General features: G+C 43.3%; 1 protein-coding gene and 1 long non-coding RNA gene across 3 annotated transcripts in view; one reads left to right on the top strand and one right to left on the bottom strand.

Annotated features, from left to right (window-relative positions):
* The first annotated feature begins 1218 nt into the window (after positions 1 to 1218).
* LOC134357865 (adenylate cyclase type 2-like) overlaps positions 1219 to 19852 on the top strand; it is a 523538-nt gene continuing 504904 nt past the window's right edge. The window contains exon 1 of the mRNA XM_063069584.1: positions 1219 to 1538. The gene's annotated coding sequence lies outside the window, so the exon portion shown is untranslated. The remainder of the gene's footprint in view (positions 1539 to 19852) is intronic.
* LOC134357682 (uncharacterized) lies at positions 7964 to 15440 on the bottom strand. Of its 2 annotated transcripts, none has more exons than XR_010020696.1 (3): positions 15090 to 15440; positions 12566 to 12868; positions 7964 to 8729 (listed from the first exon to the last, which is right to left on the bottom strand). It is a non-coding gene; the product is annotated as an uncharacterized LOC134357682 (long non-coding RNA). The 2 variants fall into 2 exon arrangements; XR_010020697.1 differs by having other exon boundaries at positions 7964 to 8606.

The raw sequence follows: 19852 nt of genomic DNA, 5'->3' as shown, positions 1-19852 counted from the left end.
AGGGTCAGTTAGTGACAGGGTCAGTCAGGGTCAGTCCATGACCAGGCGCAGTCAGGGTCAGCTGGTTGACAGGGTCAGTCAATAACCAGGTGTGGTTAGGGTCAGTTGGTTGGCAGGGTCAGTCAATAACCAGGTGTGGTTAGGGTCAGTTGGTTGGCAGGGTCAGCCAATGTCCAAGTCTGGCTGAAGTCAGTTGCTCGACAGTATCTGGGCCCAGCATGTAGGTGCCATTATGAAGAAAGCACGTAGAAGTGTTGCAGGAAGACAGTGTCCATCATCAAGGACCCCCACCATCTCGGCCATGCTCTTGCTGCTGCCATCAGGAAGAAAGTACAGGCACCTCAGCACCCACACCACCAGGTTCAGGAGCAATTATTACCCCTCAACCATCAGGCTCTTGAACCAGAGGGGTTAACTTCACTCAACTTCACTTGCCCTATCACTGAACGGTTCCCAAACCCTGTGGGCTCACTTTCAAGGACTCTTCATCTCATGTTCTCAACCCTTATTGCTTATTTATTATTATTTACTTTTTAACGTTCGTATTTGCAATTTGCTGTCTTTTGCATATTGGTTGTTTGTCCATTCTGGTGGGTGTGGTCTTTTATTGATTTTATTGTGTTTCTTGCATCTACTGTGTATGCCTGCAAAAAACAAATTTCAGGGTTGTATATGGTGACATATGTGCTTTGATAATAAATCCACTTTGAACATTAAACTTTGTTTATCAGTCCATAACCAGGGCGGTCAAGGTCAGCTGGTGAACAGGTTCAGTCACCTGGTGCGGTCAGGGTCAGATGGTGGATAGAATCAGCTGATGTCCGGGAGCAGTTAGTCTGTCGATGAACAGGTATGGACAGGATCTATTGATGGACAAAGTCAGCTGGTGATCAGATAGTTAGAGTCAGTTGGTGACCAGGTGAGTTCTGGGTCAGTTGGTGACCAGGCGCATTTAGACTCAGTTGGTGACCAGGCGCATTTAGACTCAGTTGGTGACCAGGTGCATTTAGAGTCAGTTGATGATCAGGTTTGATTCGAATCAGTTGATGGCCGGATGTGGTTACAATCAGTAGCTGACCTAGTGAGCTCGGGGTCAGTTGGTGACTATTGAGTGAGTTCCTCCCCTACTGAGTCCGAAGAGCCGCCTGTACTAACAGTCAATGTCGGGGTGTGGATGTCGCTGTTCCCAAGTCTGAGAGAGGGAGAGGGAGAGGGAGAGAGAAAGAAAGAAAGAGGGAGGGAGGGAGCCAGCGCTCCCAGTTGAACCGCCAAAGCTCTCACCGTGCGGGAGGCGAGCCGGCAGCTTCTGGCACCACACGCAACCTGGGCTCTGTGCGCCTCCGGTTTCGAGAGCTACATACTTGATCAAGCAGGAGATGGACAGCGGAGACGCGGAGGGTGTTTAGTTGTCACGGAGGAGCGCAGAGGACGGGCTGGCAGCTGGACGACATGCCTTCAGCCTGGATACGAGCGGCACAAACACACCGCAGCCGGTCTGCACAGCCCAGCACATAACGCATTCAGTCGGAAGACAGCCCGTGAGTAGTGCCATGTTTTCTCCAGGCTAGGGATTAGTATCGGCTGAGACATATTTACTGCTAACTACAGTCTTTATGGGAAGTTACAACGAACGGTTTCTCTCCTGGTTCTGGGGTGCTGATACTTTGATGTCAGTCAGTAACGTTTGCCCCTGTCACAGTTGACACCCCCACCACCCAGTGTAAAACAGAATGAGCAGTTCGGCGGATTGCCGAAGAGGGGACACCCAGGGTGTCCCGGGCTGGGAGTGAGTCCCGGGCGCCTTGCGTTCTCGGAGCAGCTGCTCTGTAGGTTGCACGGAACCATCGCAACCCTCGGTGGATGTTAGCGCTCGGGAAGTACCGAAAGGCTGGTGCATGAAGGTTAAGATTTTAGTTCGGAACCTATGTGCTCTCATTTATCTATAGCTGGACGGGCTTTTTTTTTTTGATTTGTTCATTGTCACCAATTTCCCAGTTCGGGATTCTACAATCTGACCAACTCTGTTTTTCACGGGACTCGGAGCTGACTCCGATTGACTCCGCGTTAGATAGATTTAAACCAGTTCAGAGAAGTTTACTGACCGATCTGCCCTCCCTTCCTCCCCTCTTCTCCCCTTTCTCCTCTCCGCCTTCCCTTCCTCCTTCGGCCCTCACAGCCCTCCCTCCCTCCCTCCCTTCCTTCCTTCCTTCCTTCCTTTTTTTCTCTCCCCCCCTTTTTTTCTCTCCCCGTTCCCTCTCATAAGCGCGTTAATTTTAACCCTATCCCTCCCTCCCATCTTTCCTTCGGTCCCTCTCTGCTCACCCACCATCCTGTTTGAATTTCATCTCTTCCACCGCATCCCCCTTCCCCTATAAACCTCCCACCCAAAAGACCCTTCCTATTTCTCTTCTACCTGCCCGCATCACGGTCCTATCTACACCCACTCCACACATTCCCATTCGTACCCGTCCCCACATCCCTCCCAACCTATCTTCTAACGATGCCAATGGAGGCGATTCGGCCCAGCAATTCAATTCTAGCTTCCTGTAGGGGACTCAGGGAAAGCGTACAAATTCCACGCGGAGAGCGTCTGAGGTTGGCATCGAACTCGGGACGCTGGAGCCGTGAGACAGCAGCTGCACCGTGGCGCGCTGATCTCCGTCGGGAAAACCCAAACGGCGCTCAGAAAATGCTGGAAGAACTCTGCAAGTCAGGCAGCACCTATTCCTTTCCTGAACTGGGTGAAGGGCTTCAGCCCGAAATGTCTATTCCCCTCAGCCTGACCTGCTGAGTTCCTCCAGCATTTTGAATGTGTTGCGCAAAAGATTTCCAGTATCTGCAGAGTCTTTTGTGTCTAGGAAAGCGCAAGCAACGCTTTGTCCAATGAATTTCATGTAAGCAGAAACTAAATCAACAAAGCTGATAACCGCATCTTCAGCCGCCGGAGAAGTTCTTAATTCAGAATTGCTGAGGATATACAGTGGTCTGCAAAAGTCTTAGGCACGCCAGGTTTTTTTAAAATGTCGTTTCAGATGGTATGGCCTCCATAGAACCCTGATCCCAACATCATCGAGGCTGCTTGGGATTACCTAGAGAGACAGAAGCAAGTGAGACAGCCAAAGTCTGCAGAAGAACTGTGGCAAGTTCTTCAAGATGATTTTCTCATTAAACTGCACGAAGACGATTGATGCAGTTTTAAAGGGAAAGAGTGGTAACGCCGAATTTTGATTTAGTTTTGACTGTTTACAATTCTTTATAGTTTTATGATATTTAGATACTCTTCATTTAATTATTTTTGAAAGCATCTTCACTCTACAGAATCTTTTTACACGTCCCTAAGACTTTTGCACAGTACTGTAGATGGTTGTTGTGATAAATGGCTTCGTGTTTCTGTGTATGGAAAGATTCATTGTACACTGACTGGTTCATAAATGCAAATATAGATTCCGAACTAAATTTCAAGCGAAAAGAGCTCTGTCGAATTTACGAAGCTGGTATTCTGCAGAGTGACTGGGCTGGGTTTGGTGAAACGGATTTAAATAATATGACAGCACGTAACAAATTTAGTTCGCACCCAATAGTTTCTTCTCCGGAAGCGCGGATACGCACATGTGAATCTGAGTATAATTTCTCTTTACACACTGCTGGCTGCTAACTTCACCAATTCTCTACCAGGATGGGTAATTATTTACCTAATTGTTCCATTTTGCTATAAGACCATATGACAAAGGGGCAGAATTCGGCTATTTGACCCATCGGGAGACTGCTCCGGCATTCCCTCATGGATGATTTATTTTCCGGCTCAACTTCATTCTCCTTCCTAAAGCCCATAACCTTCGACATCCTTACTAATCAAAAACAAATCAACCTCCTCTTTAAGTATACCCAATGACTTGGCCTTCACAGCTAATAAATTCCACCGAATCACCGCCCTCTGGCAAAAGAACTAGCTCTTCATCTTTGTTGTAAATAAATGGACGTCCCTGTATTTTGAGGCTGTGCCTTCTGGTCCTAGACCCGCCTACTCTTGGAAGCTTCAAAGACGTATCTAGGGCTGGCTTTCAATATTCATTGAAATAAATGTTGGTCTACTAACACTTCATGAATTGTTTTCTTTCATCCGAAATCTGTGAACTAGTAAGAAAATCTCTTCTATTCATCCATGGGAGCAACAGACGGTCCTGTAGCCTAGCAACCTCTTCTGTCATTCAGTAGTACTAGAGCTACTCAAATATTTAACCCTTAATTCCTTAAACACCTGTATCTATTGACGATCAAAGTTTTTATGCCAAAGCCTCAGCTGTTAGCTGAGGATCAATATTTGTGCAGTTGTTTACTCTGCCTACATGTCACACTACAATACACATACTTTCTCAATGGGAATGTAGTTTCAAGTATTCCTCTGAGTCATTTGCCCTCCTGTATGTTTGTGTGTGATCAATAGTGTTTTAATACTGGACTTGTAGGATGGAAGAAGGAATAGGTATTGGATGCTGTTCTATATTCATTAACAAGCACTACTTGTTTGTATGAGCAACACACATCAAATTTGCTGGTGAACGCAGCAGACCAGGCAGCATCTCTAGGAAGAGGTACAGTCGATGTTTTGGGCTAAGACCCTTTGTCAGTCCTGTAATAAATACATAGTGCAGAGGAGAAATAGTGACTTATATGCACAGTGTGCTGTGGGAACTCAGCAGGTCAGCAAGTCTGGGTCCTGATGAAGGGTCTCAGCCCAAAATATTGACAGATTATTCCCATCCATAGATGCTGCCTGACCTGCTGGGCTCCTCCAACACATTGTGTGTATTGCTCTAGGTATCCAGCATCTGCGGTACCTCTTGTGTTAAAGAAATAGTGACTTAGTGTTCATGACTTCATGAACTGTTTAGAAATCGATGGCAGAGGGGAGAAGCTGTTCTTAAAATGTTTGAGTGTGGGTCTTCAGGTTGCTAAACCTTCTCCCTGTTGGCACTAATGAAAAGAGGAAACGTTCTAGGTGCTGAGGGTCGTTAGTGATGGATGCTGCCTTCTTGAGGCTCGGTCTTTTGAAGATATCCTCAATGGTGGGGACCGTGATGGAGCTTTCTGGGTCGACAAGCCTCTGCAGCCTCTTTGGATCCTGTGCACTGGCACTTCCGCGACAGACGGTGATGCAACTAGTCAGAGTGTTCTCCACGGTAGAGAATTCCAAGAATCTTTGGCTTCATTCCAAATCCTCTCAGATTCCTGGTGAAGTATAGCCACTGACGTGCCTTTGTGATTGCATCTATGTGTTGGCCCCAGTATAGATCCTCTGAGATGGTGGCTTTCACGAACTTGCTCATCCTTTCCACTGCTGACCCCTAAAAGAGGATTAGGGTATATTCTCTGGTCTGCCCCTGATGTTGAGTGCAAGGTTGTTGTTACGACTCCACTCAATTACCCCAACTGATCTATGATCTATCTTGCTCCCATATGCTTCCTCCTTACCACCTGAGATTCTGCTAGCAATGGTGGTGTCCCTAGTGAATTTATAAATGGCATTTGAGCTATCCCTAGTCACACAGTTGTGAGGGTAGGGAGAGTAGAGCAGTGGGCTAAACATGCATCCTTGAGGTGCACCAGTGTTGACTGTCAGCAGGGAAAATAAAGCAAATTGAAATGGCAATTTCAAGAGCTTTTATGGACTTGTGTGAACTTGTCTATGCCCATTAAGATTACTGTGTCATGAATTTTTAGATCTGAGTTTACCACAAGCTCATTTTATGTGTCACAACTATGAACATTGTGCTTGCTTCCTTTCCGTTTTGTTTTCCCCCATTCTCTCATTGCCTTTATCCACTCTGGAGCAAACCCATCAATGATGTACATCTGTGCAAGTATAATGGTGCTGTTCACAGTAAATGAGATCGACTTGATTACTTGCATGCTTGTGAGGTAAGAAGCAAAGACTCGTAGAAATTGATGCACTAAAACAAAGCTATCCCCAGGCTCTGGGTTTTGTAAGTTAGAGTTGTACTTTCAAGGACTTTTTAACTGTATCAAGGTAGTGAGTTCAAGAATCCAACCACAATCTGGGTGACATTCCCTCTGATCCTCTTACCAATTACTGCAAATCTTTATCTTGTGGTTATTGACCTTTTCAAAGAAAAATAGATCTGTTTAATCCTCTCATAGTTTTATAGACATTAAACAAAGCTCAGCTTCTTTCATTACAAGGACATCAATCAGCTTGGTCTAATAATTAAAGTTCAATTTCTTCTATTATCTCCCCGTATTAGCGTACTTTCTTCAGTCATATGGCAACCAAAGCTGTGTATGCAGACTCTAGCCATATCCAAGCTAATGTTTTCTAAAGTTCTGTGCTCAGTTTTTTACCCTGGCTGTGTGTACAGATTTAAGTGCTCATTCAGACCAGGAGAAGCCAGCCAGTGGCGTAGCGGCATCTGCACCAGACTCCGAGGCGAGAGGTCCTGGGCATGATTCCAGCCCGCTCCTTGCAGAGTTGAGGGCCGAGCTAGCAACTCAGCACTCCTATTAATAATAAAAAAAACCTGACAAAATGCTCAATAAACGGAAAGGTTGCCGCGCGATGCGCCACAAGGCATAGAGAGGAACAGCAACTATAGACCAGGATAACCAAGAAATGAGAGGGTACATAGTTGAAGGGAAACTGGAAATATTGAGACTTTCAACTAGAACCAAGGAAGTTGAGAAGGGGATTTAATAAGGTCTCTGAACATCACATATGAAAAGATTATTTCTTCTCTTTCAGAAAGGATTGTAGGAAGTTTCCATGAAGAGTGAGGTGACATTTTTCAGCAGCTTTCTTCATGCTAATTTTTCCACTGGAAGTGAATATTGAAGTTGAAGGAAATTTAGACAAATATTGAATCAAAGGAAAGCCTAATCAAATATTGCCTGAGTAGAATCATAGTCACACTGCATGGATTCAACTCATTAAGCACACACTAGCCATTAGGCAACTGTTTCCACAAATGCCATTTTGTGCTCCTCAAATTCCATCAGTTTTCCTCCAGTTTCTGTCACACCCGAGGAAAATTTCAATAGGCATTTACCAACCAATTTTAACACCTTTGGGAAGGGTGTGGGAAAACAGAGGAAACCCACACGGTCGCACAAAGATGGTTCGAATGGTGCACAGAAGGAACCGGAGGTCAGGACTGTGCTAGGCTCGGGGGAGCTGCTGTACTGTTGCCTTGCTCTGCTGCCAAACTTTCCTTCTGGAGTGCTGGGGTAGCGTAGCTGTTAGCGGCATACGGTGACCTGGGTTCAATTCCCGCCACTGTCTGTAAGGAGTTTGCACTGTACATTCTCCCCTTGACTGCATGGGTTTTGTCTGGTTTCCTCCCATATTCTGTAGATGCACTGTAGGGGTTGGTAGGTTAATTGGTCACAAGGTTGCATTTGGACCAGAAAGGCCAGTTACTGTGCCGTATCTCTAAATAAATAAATTTTCTGATTGTGAAAGTATTTGAATACCCACAGACCCTGCTTAAAAAATAATCCTTGTACCAAACTTAAACTGAATGTGTCAAATCTTTACGCTACATGAATAATTAAGTTACTATTTTCAATTCTGTTTTTGAAAATAATATCAGTAACATCTTTGAACTGCAATAATTATTGTTTAAATTGTCTATGTATATATGTCCTTAGCAGTACATAGTACTCGTGATTAAACAGTTCAGTTTTGGATCTCCTTACACTTGTTATTGACAGTTTTGAGAGCTGATATTTAATGTGTAGGTGTTAGTGCTTTTAAGTACCAATTTCATTCAGAGTTTAATGGAACATGTGTAACAATTCAAGCAAATGTACGGTTTCTTTCAAGTGGTTGAAATATCAAACACAGCACATGAGATGCACAGTCAAAAGTAATTGATTTTGCATAATCCATTTTGCATAGAAAAGCAGGAGGTAAGAAATATTACCAAATGCAATGTTCAAAATAAAGGATTTTATTATTATGTTACAAATTCTTGGTATAACTTGCTGCCACTTGGTTTAAAGGTTCAAAATAAATTTTATTATAATGTACATATACGGCACCATATAGATTATGAAGACAGTCCTCTTTTATTGTCATTTAGTAATGCATGCATTAAGAAATGATACAATATTTCCTCCGGTGTGATATCACAAAACACAGGACAGACCAAGACTTGAAAAAAAAACTAACAAAACCACATAATTATAACATATAGTTACAACAGTGCAACAATACCATAACTTGATGAAGAAGTCCATGAGCACAGTAAAAATTTCAAAGTCTCTCAAATATCCCACATCTCACACAGACAGAGAGAAGGAAGAAAAACTCTCCCTGCCATACCCGACCACGGTCCGACTCTGAGTCATCCGAAAACTTCGAGCTCTGATCAGCTCTCCGACACCGAGTACTGAGCGCCATCTCTGTCCGAATGATTCAAGCTCAATCTCGGTCACCAACAGCAGGCAAAGCCGGGGATTTTGAGGCCTACCCTCCGAAAGATTCCCGACCGTGCAGTAATAACAGCAGCGAACAAGCTTTTCAGAAATTTTTCCAGATGTTCCTCTGTGCTTTCACGTCCATCTCCATCAAATCAGAATTGTCCACGGCCCTATTTAACAGATATAATATCATTTTTCACCGGAGGGCTGCGCTCGCGCGGCGCGCTGCTTCTCTTCTCCTCCCGAGAACCATTTCCCTGAGATTCATTTTCTTGTGGGTGTACTCAATAAATCTATAGAATAATAACCAAAACAGAATCAACGAAAGACTGCTCAACTAGGGCATTCAGCCAGAGTGCAGAAGACAACAAACTGTGCAAATACGAAAAGAAGAAATAACAATAATTAAATAAATAAGCAGTAAATATCGATAACACATGAAGAATCCTTGAAAGTGAGGCCTTAGGTTGTGAGAACATTTCAATGATGGGGCAAGTGCCGTGAGGTTATCCCCTCGAGTTCAAGAGCCTGATGGTTGAGGGTAATAACTGTTCCTGAACCTGATGATGTGAATCCTGAGGTTCCAGCACCTCCTTCCTGATAGCAGCAGCCCACACTTTCCAATCAACAATCCTATTTCTTTATTTTAGAAATGTAATACTTATGCTGCAAAGATCATTAAGTTGAATTGGAAACAGAGTGGAAATGCAAGGCTCCCTTAGCAGTTTTACACTCCCTTTTCTTCAGAGTGAACTGTTGCACAAATCATAATGATACTCTCATATCTAAACTGAACTATTTGTACTAATTTTTTTTGTGTATTAATATCTCTTGTAAAGTTATATTGCAACAGTGTATTAGTGCCTATATGGTTTACCTTTTGTGTACTAATTCAATAAAAAAGATTTAAAAAGAAAGATACTCTCAAGACTCTACCACGTTCCTAGAAAACATAGAAACATAGAAAAGCTACAGCACAATACAGGCTCTTCGGCCCACAAGGTTGTGCCAAACATGTCCTTTACCTTAGAAATTACTAGATTTCCCCATAGCCCTCTTTTTCAAAGCTCCATGTACCTATCCAAAAGTCTCTTAAAAGACCCTATCGTATCTGCCTCCATCACCATTGCCAGCAGCCCATTCCACGCACTCACCACTCCCTGTGTTTTAAAAAAACAACTAACCCCTGACATCTCCTCAGTACCTACTCTCCAGCACCTTAAACCTGTGCCTTCTTGAGGCAACCATTTCTGCCCTGGGAAAAAGCCTCTGACTATCCAGATGATCAATGCCTCTCATCATCTTATACACCTCTATCAGGTCACCTCTCATCCTCCGCTGCTCCAAGGAGAAAAGGCCGAGTTCACTGAACCTGTTTTCATAAGGCATGCTCCCCAATCCAGGCAACATCCTTATAAATCTCCTCTGCACCCTTTCTGTGGTTTCCACATCCTTCCTGTAGTGAGGTGACCAGAACTGAGCACAGTACTCCAAGTGGGGTCTGACCAGGGTCCTATATAGCTGCAATATTACCTCTCAGCTCCTAAATTCAATTCCACGATTAATGAAGGCCAATACACCGTATGCTTTCTTAACCAGTGTCAACCTGCGCAGCTGCTTTGAGCGTCAAATGGACTCGGACCCCAAGATCCCTCTGATCCTTCACACTGCCATCATATTTGACCTACCAAAATGAACCACTTCACACTTATCTGGGTTGAACTCCATCTGCCACTTCTCAGCCCAGTTTTGCATTCTATCAACGTCCCACTGTAACTTCTGACAGCCTTCCACACTATCCACAACACCTCTAACCTTTGTATCATCAGCAAACTTACTAACCCATCCTTCCACTTCTTCATCCAGGTCATTTATAAAAATCACGAAGAATAAGGGTCACAGAACAGATCCCTGAGGCACACCACTGGTCACTGACCTCCATGCAGAATATAATCCACCGAGATGCAACACAGAGCGTCATAGGAAGTCATTCCTGTCTGTGGCTATCAAACTTTACAACTCCTCCCTTGGAGGGTCAGACACTCTGAGCCAATAGGCTGGTCCTGGACTTATTTCTTGGCATAATTTACATATTACTATTTAACTATTTATAGTTTTATTACGATTTATTATTTATGGTGCAACTGTAACGAAAACCAGTTTCCCCTGGGATCAATAAAGTATAACTATGACCCATCTACAACCACTCTTTGCCTTCTGTGGGCAGCCAGTTCTGGATCCACAAAGCAATGTCCCCTTGGATCCCACGCCTCCTTACTTTCTCAATAAACCTTGCGTGGGTTACCTTATCAAATGCCTCGCTGAAATTCATAAACACTACATCTACTGCTCTTCCTTCATCAATGTGTTTAGTCACATCCTCAAAAAAATTCAATCAGGCTCGTAAGGCACGAACTGCCCTTGACAAAGCCCTGCTGACTATTCCTAATGATATTATACCTCTCCAAATGTTCATAAATCCTGTCTCTCAGGATCTTCTCCATCAACATACCAACCACTGAAGTCAGACTCACTGGTCTATAATTTCCTGGGCTATCTTTACTCCCTTTCTTGAATAAAGAAACAACATCCACAACCCTCCAATCCTCTGGAACCTCTTCCATCCCCATTGATGATGCAGAGATCATCAACAGAGGCTCAGCAATCTCCTCCCTCGCCTCCCACGGTAGCCTGGGGTACACCTCATCTGGTCCCAGTGACTTATCCAACTTAATGCTTTTTCCAAAAGCTCCAGCACATCCTCTTTCTTAATATCTACATGCTCAAGCTTTTCAGTCTGCTGCAAGTCATCACTACAATCACCAAGATGCTTTTCCATTGTGAATACTGATGTAAAGTATTCATTAAGTACCCCTGCTATTTCCTCTGGTTCCATACACACTTTCCCACTGTCACACCTGATAGGTCCTATTCTTTCACGTCTTATCCTCTTGCTCAACACATACTTGTAGAATGCCTTGGGGTTTTCCTTAATCCTGCCCGCCAAGGCTTTCTCATGGCCCCTTCTGGCTCTCCTAATTTCCTTTTTAAGCTCCTTCCTGTTAGCCTTATAATCTTCTAGATCCCTAACATTGCCTAAATCCCTGAACCTTTTGTAAGCTTTTCTTCTTGACTAGATTTATTACAGCCTTTGTACACCATGGTTTCTGTACCCTACCATAACTTCCTTGTCTCATTGGAATGTACCTATGCAGAACTCCACACAAATATCCCCTGAACATTTGCCACATTTCTTCCGTTCATTTCCCTGAGAACATCTGTACCCAATTTAAGCTTCCAATTTCCTGCCTGATAGCCTCAGAATTCCCTTTACTCCAATTAAATGCTTTTCTAACTTGTCTGTTCCAATCTCTCCCCAATGTAAAGGAGGTAGAATTCTTATTCTGTAAAACAGAGTTTTTAAATATTGTACAAAAACATTATTGCTGAGATGTCTTTTTAGTTGTAATGAATAAATAGAGCATGATGTAGAATGAAGTTACCACTTAAAACAGATACATTTTACATCTGCCTGCTGTTAGGAGAAGCTTCAGATTATGTTGACACAGCATGGTTTCTCAGTTGCCTTCATTTGCATTTGAAATGAGACAAATCTTGTACATAACCTAAGATTCAAAGATTCACTGCCTAGTTTGTTGAATGTTTCACAATCAGGCAAAGGATGGCAATCATTTTATTCCAGGTGACAACAGAAATTTATATTACTTATTTAAAGGAGTACAAGATTTTGTTTTATGACAGCTATTTAATGAGTAAATATGGAAGGACTAATTTTGTTGGAATATTAAGAGAGAAAAAGTATTGTTTTACTCCTTGTGGGTAAAGACAAATGCATGTGCACTTTCTCCACCCCAATTACTTCACGAGAAACTTCACAGAATAAGCTTTACTCTTGTCAACCCTGAATGGATTCCACAACCTATGGCCTCACTCACAACTCAGGTTCTCAGGATTACTTCAGTATTACTTATTTACCTTTTTTTTGTTATTTGCACATTTGTCTTTTGTGCACTGTTTGTTTGTCAGTCTTTGTGTGTGGTTTTTCATTGGTTCTATTGTGTTTCTCTATCTTCCTGTGAATCTTAAGGTAATGTATCGTAGTACTTACATACTTTGAACTTTGAAGTCACGGGCCCAGCCAGAATATGCCAGCACTTGTTTTCTTTAGAATGGCATGGCAGCATGGCGGGTAGCATAATGCCATTACAGCGCCAGCAGCTCAGGCTCTGTTTCGCTGCGGTCAGTAAGGAGTTGTATGTTCTTACAGACAGTGACTGTGTGGATTCCTCCAGGAGTTCCAGTTCCTCCCACTTTCCAGGGACGTACAGGTTCATAGGTTAATTTATCCCCTGAGTGCCATTGGGTGGCATGAGCTTGGTCGGCCAGAATGGTCTGTTACTGTGTTGTATCTCTAAATAAATAATATAAACACATCAATAAAGAAAGCAGGAGCAAGAGCAGGCTATGTGGCAACTCAAGTTTGCTGTGCCATTCGACAGAATCTAGGCTGATCTTCCACCTCGGTAGCATTTTCCTACCCTATTTTCTTGAATCACTTAGTTTCCAGAATTCCTTAGATCTCTGCACACTTGGTCTCTGTGGCTTTTTGTGTCAAGGACTCCAAAAAATGAAACACCCACTGAATGAATAGATTTCACTCAGAAATCTCACCTCATTTCACTTCAAAATACACTTTCATTTATTGTTGAGACTTGGTGATCCCTCAGTTCTACATTGGTCAGCCAGAAGAAATACCTTCCCAAGTCTATCTTACTGATCCCTCTTGTTGCATGTTTGAATGAGAAACATATCTTATTTTTCTAAATATTAGACGATGAAGGTCCAGCCTACTCAGTCTTTCCTCATATGACAAGTCTGCCTTCCTAGGAATCAATGTGGAGAACTTCCACTGCATTTCTTTCATAGCTAGTGCATCCTTATTTGGGTGGGCAGACCAGGACTGTGGAGGCTATCCCATGTGTGTTGGCACCAAAGCCCCTATGCAATTGATGTGATGTCACTGTACTCTTCTACTCAATTCCTCTTGTGTTGTTGGCCAATGTACTGCTTGCCTTCCTAATTACCATCAGTTTTCAGTGAGTTTTGTACATTACCATTTTCTAATCTATCTGATTTGTACTCATAATGGGCATCGTTGCATTTTTTTTCATACTGTACTCTACCTGCCATTGACTCGCTCCATCAGTTAACTCCTCTGCAACTCCTTGAAATCTCTTTGTAGATTCTTTACTTTTCACATTCCAATTTAGTTTCATCTCATCGGCAAACTTGAGAATATTCTACAGTATTTGGTCCCTAAAGCCAAATTATTGATATACATTACCTGTGAATACTTCATGCCCATACTCCGATCCTTGTGGTAACTCCCTAATCTGCCAGTCTGAGAAGACCTGCCAATTCTTTTTAGCCTCATCTTAAACAGCACTCGCATGTTAATTCCAATTCCACATGCTCTGATTTTGTTCTGCAACTTCAGGTATAGAGCCTTGTCAAACGCCTTCGTAAATTCCAAGTGCTTCACGTTCATTAGTTCTCCCTTACCCACTCTACAAGAGACTTTATTAGATTACTTCCCTTGCATCAATCTCTGCTCAGTTATTGTATTGCTATTATATCTGGCTTGCTATCGCCTTCCTGTTTATAGATTCCAACTTTTTCACTGACTATAGATGCCAGGTGAACAGGTTGATGGTTCTTCGTTCTCTTAAATAATGAGGTCATGTTTGCTGCACTCCAAATTTGCAGAACAGAGAACAGTAGAGCACAGTATAGACCCTTTGGCCAACACTTTAACCTCCTCCAAGATCAACCTAACCTTTCCCTCCCACACAGCACTCCATTTTCCTAAATGTCCCTAATATATCTACCACCACTCCTGGCAGCACATTCCATGCACCTACCACCCTCTGTGTAAAATACTTACCTCTAATAGGTCCCCTATACTTTCTTCTATCACTTTAAAATTATACCTCCCTATGTTAGCCTTTTGTGACCTCGGAATTATCTCTGGCTGTCCACTCTATCTATATCGATGCCTCTTATCAACTTGTACACCTCTATCATCCTCCTTAGTTCCAATGGGAAAAGCCCTAGCTCGCTTAACATATCTTCATAAGGCATGCTCAATAATCCAGACAGAATCCTGGTAATCTGTTCTGCACCCTCTCTAAGATTTCACATCCTTCCTATAGTGAGGCAACCAGAACTGATCACAATATTGCAAGTGAGTTCTAACCGGGGCTTTATAGAGCTATCAATATCTATAAGTGATCGGCAACAATGAATTATCAATTGAGGCAGGTTTCATGAAAACAAACATTTATTAAACTCTGCTCAACAATAGCGATAAGTATTCAAACGACTAACTTAACCGGAAGTTAACCGCTGTACGGCCACTCTGGAACAGTTCTTAAAAGAGTAAATGCGAAAACAGTTCTTAAAGTGGTAAATTCGAACCCAGTCTTAAAATGGTAAATTCGAAAGTCCAAGTGATTTATACAGTAAATAAGGAGAGACTTCTCTGGAAATGGATTTCTTCGAAGACGTGACATTACTGCTTATTCTCCAAAGGATTCACGATGAAGGAAATAATATGGCTTAAAGGAACTGACCTTTTCCTGGCGAGGGGACACTGCACAAACTTCCCTGCTCTTGCAGGAGTTATCTCAGATACAGGTCACCATTTCTGAATTAATGCTCGATAAAGTCGATCCTCTATAAAACCGCCAAACGACTCCAACTTTATTCCGATCCTTCAGGTTCCCGTCCTTTAATAAGGTCTTCACTCTCCAATACTACTGTAAAGGTAAATCACAGATACATCAACAAAGCTGGCAGCGACTGGTGAAACTGCCGGCACAACTATTTTACCTTACAATAGAAAGTAGAACTCCTCTTTAAAACGAAACTGCGTCATGAGACTAATACACAGCATAACGGAGTAACTAACGAAGCAAACAACAACTCACTGAAACTAACTGCATCACACCAGGGGTCTCCTTTATCCCTGTTGAGAACAGGTCATCATGTGACCTCACACTGGTGGGAAAATTACATCATGTGACCTCCACAAGACCATTACATCATGCTCATAAGACAGTCACAAGATACCCACAGGGTATGTAACATAAGATAGATATTTTGAAAGTTGATGACCCAAGCGTTCATTTCCACTTTAACCCTTGTTAAAACACTGGAATACAGAGTGTAATTTTTAAAAGATTTATCAACTTCCAAGTTTATTAGTTTCTCTTGGAGTATATGTTTATTAACACTGACTTCTTTCAGTATCTCACTTATACCAGACTTTAGTTTCTTCAGTACTTGTGGGCAGTCCTTTGCGTACTTCCACAAAGATTAACATAAAGTGTTTGTTTAACTCCATTTGCCATTTCCTTATACCCATTATAAATTCTTCCATCTCTGTAATGGATCCACATTTCCCCGTGTTTGTCTTTCCATGTTTACATAAGTATTATAGTTTTCATGACATACTTCTGTGTTTCTTGCAAGTTTATTCTCCAATTCAATTTTTTCTTTCTTTATCAATTTCTCGGTTGTCCTTTGAATTCCAAAATACACCCAACCCACGGGCTTGAAACGAACTGCTGAAGGAGCTTGGGGTGGTAGAGCAGCTTCTTGGCTGACAATTGGATTGAGACCTGAATCAGTCTTGATGCAGGGTCTGGACCTAGAACATCAACCATTTCTTTGCCTCCACTGATGCTGCCTCACCATCTGAGCTCCACCAGCAGCTTGTTTGGTTTTTGCTTCTGACTGCAGCATCTGCAGCCTCTCTTGTGCCTCCAGTCTTCAGGCTCAGCTCTTTTCCTCTCAACTTTGCATGGCTGTTCTTTAGACTTGCTACTGTTCTTTAGTTTCTCCTGTCATATACTGTATCTTTGGATCCTTTCTTCTGTTGTGCTTCTCGTGACCTTCAACTCTTTTTTTTTTGAATTTATATTGATTTCTTTCGGCTTTGTTCTTCCCCCAAAATTGAAGCACTCCGTTTGCAGAATGTTTCCAATATTTCAAAGTTTCATGCTCATAGTTAATTCCTGCCTCCTCTATTCAACCTTCTCTGTCCAACCTTTCCTGATCAGTATTATCTTGAAGGTTTGGATCTTCCTTAAAAAAAATATTGCAACCACATTTTTTAACACAATGGTGACTAGAGTTCAATGTCATACCAAGGAATTAGCCTAACTCTTCCCCACTTTTTAATTCTATTATTTTAGAATAGAGATTCCCAAACTAATTTTGGACCATGTCAGTTCAAAAAGATTTGCTTTTCCCACCCCTCATTTCCCATTCTAATTATAAACACCAAATAAAAGATGATGTGTTTTATTTTTGAAATCCTACTTGGTATAAACACACTAGGCAAAGCATTTGCCTTTTTTAATAGAATCGTAGTCATAGAACAATACAGCGTAGAAATAGGCTCTTCTGCCCATCTAGTCAATGCTAAACTATTATTCTGCTTAGTCCCAATGACCTGCACCTGGATCATAGCCCTCCACAACCTTCACTCCATCTACCTATCCAAATTTCTCTTAAATGTTGAAATCGAACCCACATCCAACATTTCTCCTGGCACCCCCTCACCAATCTCTGAGAGAAGAAGATCCCCCCTCATGTTCCCCTTAAACATTTCACCTTTCACCCTTAACCCATGACCTCAGCAGCATAATCCTGCTTACATTTTCCCTGATAATTTTGTAAACCCGTATGAAATCTCCCCTCATTCTCCTATGCTCTAGGGTAGGATTTCCCAGCCTGGAGTCCGTGAACCTCTTCCTTAATAGTATTGGTCCATGGCATAACAAAGGATGGGACCCCCTGCTCAAGGAAATAAAAGCCCTAACTTATTTAACCCTTCCCTATAACTCAGCTCCTCAAGTCCTGGCAACATCCTTGTATGGCCTTAATAAACTGTGCTCTATGCCAGCCAATTACGACCAGTACTCGAAGAGGACTTTGCTTATTTATTATTAGATTGTTATCTTTAGTAATGTAGGACTATCTTGGGTATGATGACATGATAATTTGTCAGTAATAACCTAATTTGAGCTGTCTTGCTCAGCAGTACTCCTGATACTTCCACCCCAAGTATTGTCATTTGCAAAATTAGGAATTTTGTTCAACTCTGAGCCTGTTTTATTAGTAAAGTCATGCTGAATGCAGTGACTGTGCTGCCGCATTCTGCACATATTCATTATCCTCTTCTCTATGCAGCCATCTAGATATGGCCCAGACAATTAATTTGATCAACCATTTTATAGTTAGTCCCCTTGCCCCTCTCTATCTGTTACCTCAGCCACAGCATGCACTGTAAACACTCTAAACCACTTTTTATAATGCAATACACACAAAATGCTGGGGGATCTCAGCAGGTCAGACAGCATCCATGGAAGTGAATAAACAGTCGATGTTTCAGGCCGAGACCCTTCATCAGGACAGGAAAGGAAGGAGGAAGATGCCAGACTGAAAAGGTGGGGGGAGGGGGAAGAGGATGGCTAGAAGGTGACCCACATCAAAGTTGCTGGTGAACGCAGCAGGACAGGCAGCATCTCTAGGAAGAGGTACAGTTGACGTTTCAGGCCGAGACCCTTCGTCAGGACTAACTGAAGGAAGAGTTAGTAAGAGATTTGAAAGGGGGAGGGGAGGGGAGGGGAGATCCGAAATGATAGGAGAAGACAGGAGGGGGCGGGATGGAGCCAAGAGCTGGACAGGTGATTGGCAAAAGGGATATGAGAGGATCATGGGACAGGAGGCCCAGGGAGAAGGAAAAGGGGGATGGGGGGAAAAAACCCAGAGGATGGGCAAGGGGTATAGTCAGAGGGACAGAGGGAGAAAAAGGAGAGAGAGAGAAAGAATATGTGTATAAAAATAAATAACGGATGGGGTACGAGGGGGAGGTGGGGCATTAGCAGAAGTTAGAGAAGTCAATGTTCATGCAATCAGGTAGGAGGCTACCCAGAAGGAATATGAGGTGTTGTTCCTCCAACCTGAGTGTGGCTTCATCTTTACAGTAGAGGAGGCTGTGGATAGACATGTCAGAATGGGAATGGGATATGGAATTAAAATGTGTGGCCACTGGGAGATCCTGCTTTCTCTGGCGGACAGAGCGTAGGTGTTCAGCAAAACGGTCTCCCAGTCTGCGTCGGGTCTCGCCAATATATAGAAGGCCACATTGGGAGCACCGGACGCTGTATATCACCCCAGCCGACTAACAGGTGAAGTGTCGCCTCACCTGGAAGGACTGTCTGGGGCCCTGAATGGTGGTAAGGGAGGAAGTGTAAGGGCATGTGTAGCACTTGTTCCGCTTACAAGGATAAGTGCCAGGAGGGAGATCAGTGGAGGGATGGGGGGGAGATGAATGGACAAGGAAGTCACGTAGGGAGCGATCCCTGCGGAAAGCAGAGAGAGTAGGGGAGGGAAAGATGTGCTTAGTGGTGGGATCCCATTGGAGGTGGCAGAAGTTATGGAGAATAATATGTTGGACCCGGAGGCTGGTGGGGTGGTAAGCTCGAAGGTGCTAGAAGGTGATAGGTGGACACAAAATAATGTGATAGGTGATAGGTGGAGCCAGGTAGGTGGACAGTTAAAGGGCTGGAGAGGGAGGAATCTGATAGGAGAGGAGAGTGGACCATTGGAGAAAGAGAAGAAGGAGAGGCTGCAGGTGAAGGTGATAGGCAGGTGAGAAGAGGTAAGATGTCAGAGTGGGGAATTGAAGAGGGGAGGAGGAGGGACAAACATTACCAGAAGGAGAAATCAATATTCATGCTGTCATGTCAGAGGCTACTGAGATGGAATATGAGGTGAACAACAGGAATTCTGCAGATGCTGGAAATTCAAGCAACACACATCAAAGTTGCTGGTGAATGCAGCAGGCCAGGCAGCATCTCTAGGAAGAGGTACAGTCGACGTTTCAGGCCGAGACCCTTCGTCAGGACTAACTGAAGGAAGAGTGAGTAAGAGATTTGAAAGTGGGAGAGGGAGGGGGAGATCCAAAATGATAGGAGAAGACAGGAGGGGGAGGGATGGAGCCAAGAGCTGGACAGGTGATTGGCAAAAGGGATACGAGAGGATCATGGGACAGGAGGTCCGGGAAGAAAGACGGGGGGGGGGGGGACCCAGAGGATGCCGGTTTTATCACCCCTTGTTCAATCCCTTCCGACCTATGTTCGTGACACTTCTCACGCTCTTAAACTTTTCGATGATTTTAAGTTCCCTGGCCCCCACCGCTTTATTTTCACCATGGATGTCCAGTCCCTATATACTTCCATCCCCCATCAAGAAGGTCTCAAAGCTCCACGCTTCTTTTTGGATTCCAGACCTAATCAGTTCCGCTCTACCACCACTCTGCTCC

This window comes from Mobula hypostoma, chromosome 17 (assembly GCF_963921235.1).
Source record: "Mobula hypostoma chromosome 17, sMobHyp1.1, whole genome shotgun sequence".
In the NCBI taxonomy this organism is placed as follows: domain Eukaryota; kingdom Metazoa; phylum Chordata; class Chondrichthyes; order Myliobatiformes; family Myliobatidae; genus Mobula; species Mobula hypostoma.
The sequence above is the reverse complement of the archived record's forward strand: the minus strand, read 5'-3'. Positions and strand labels throughout refer to the sequence as shown.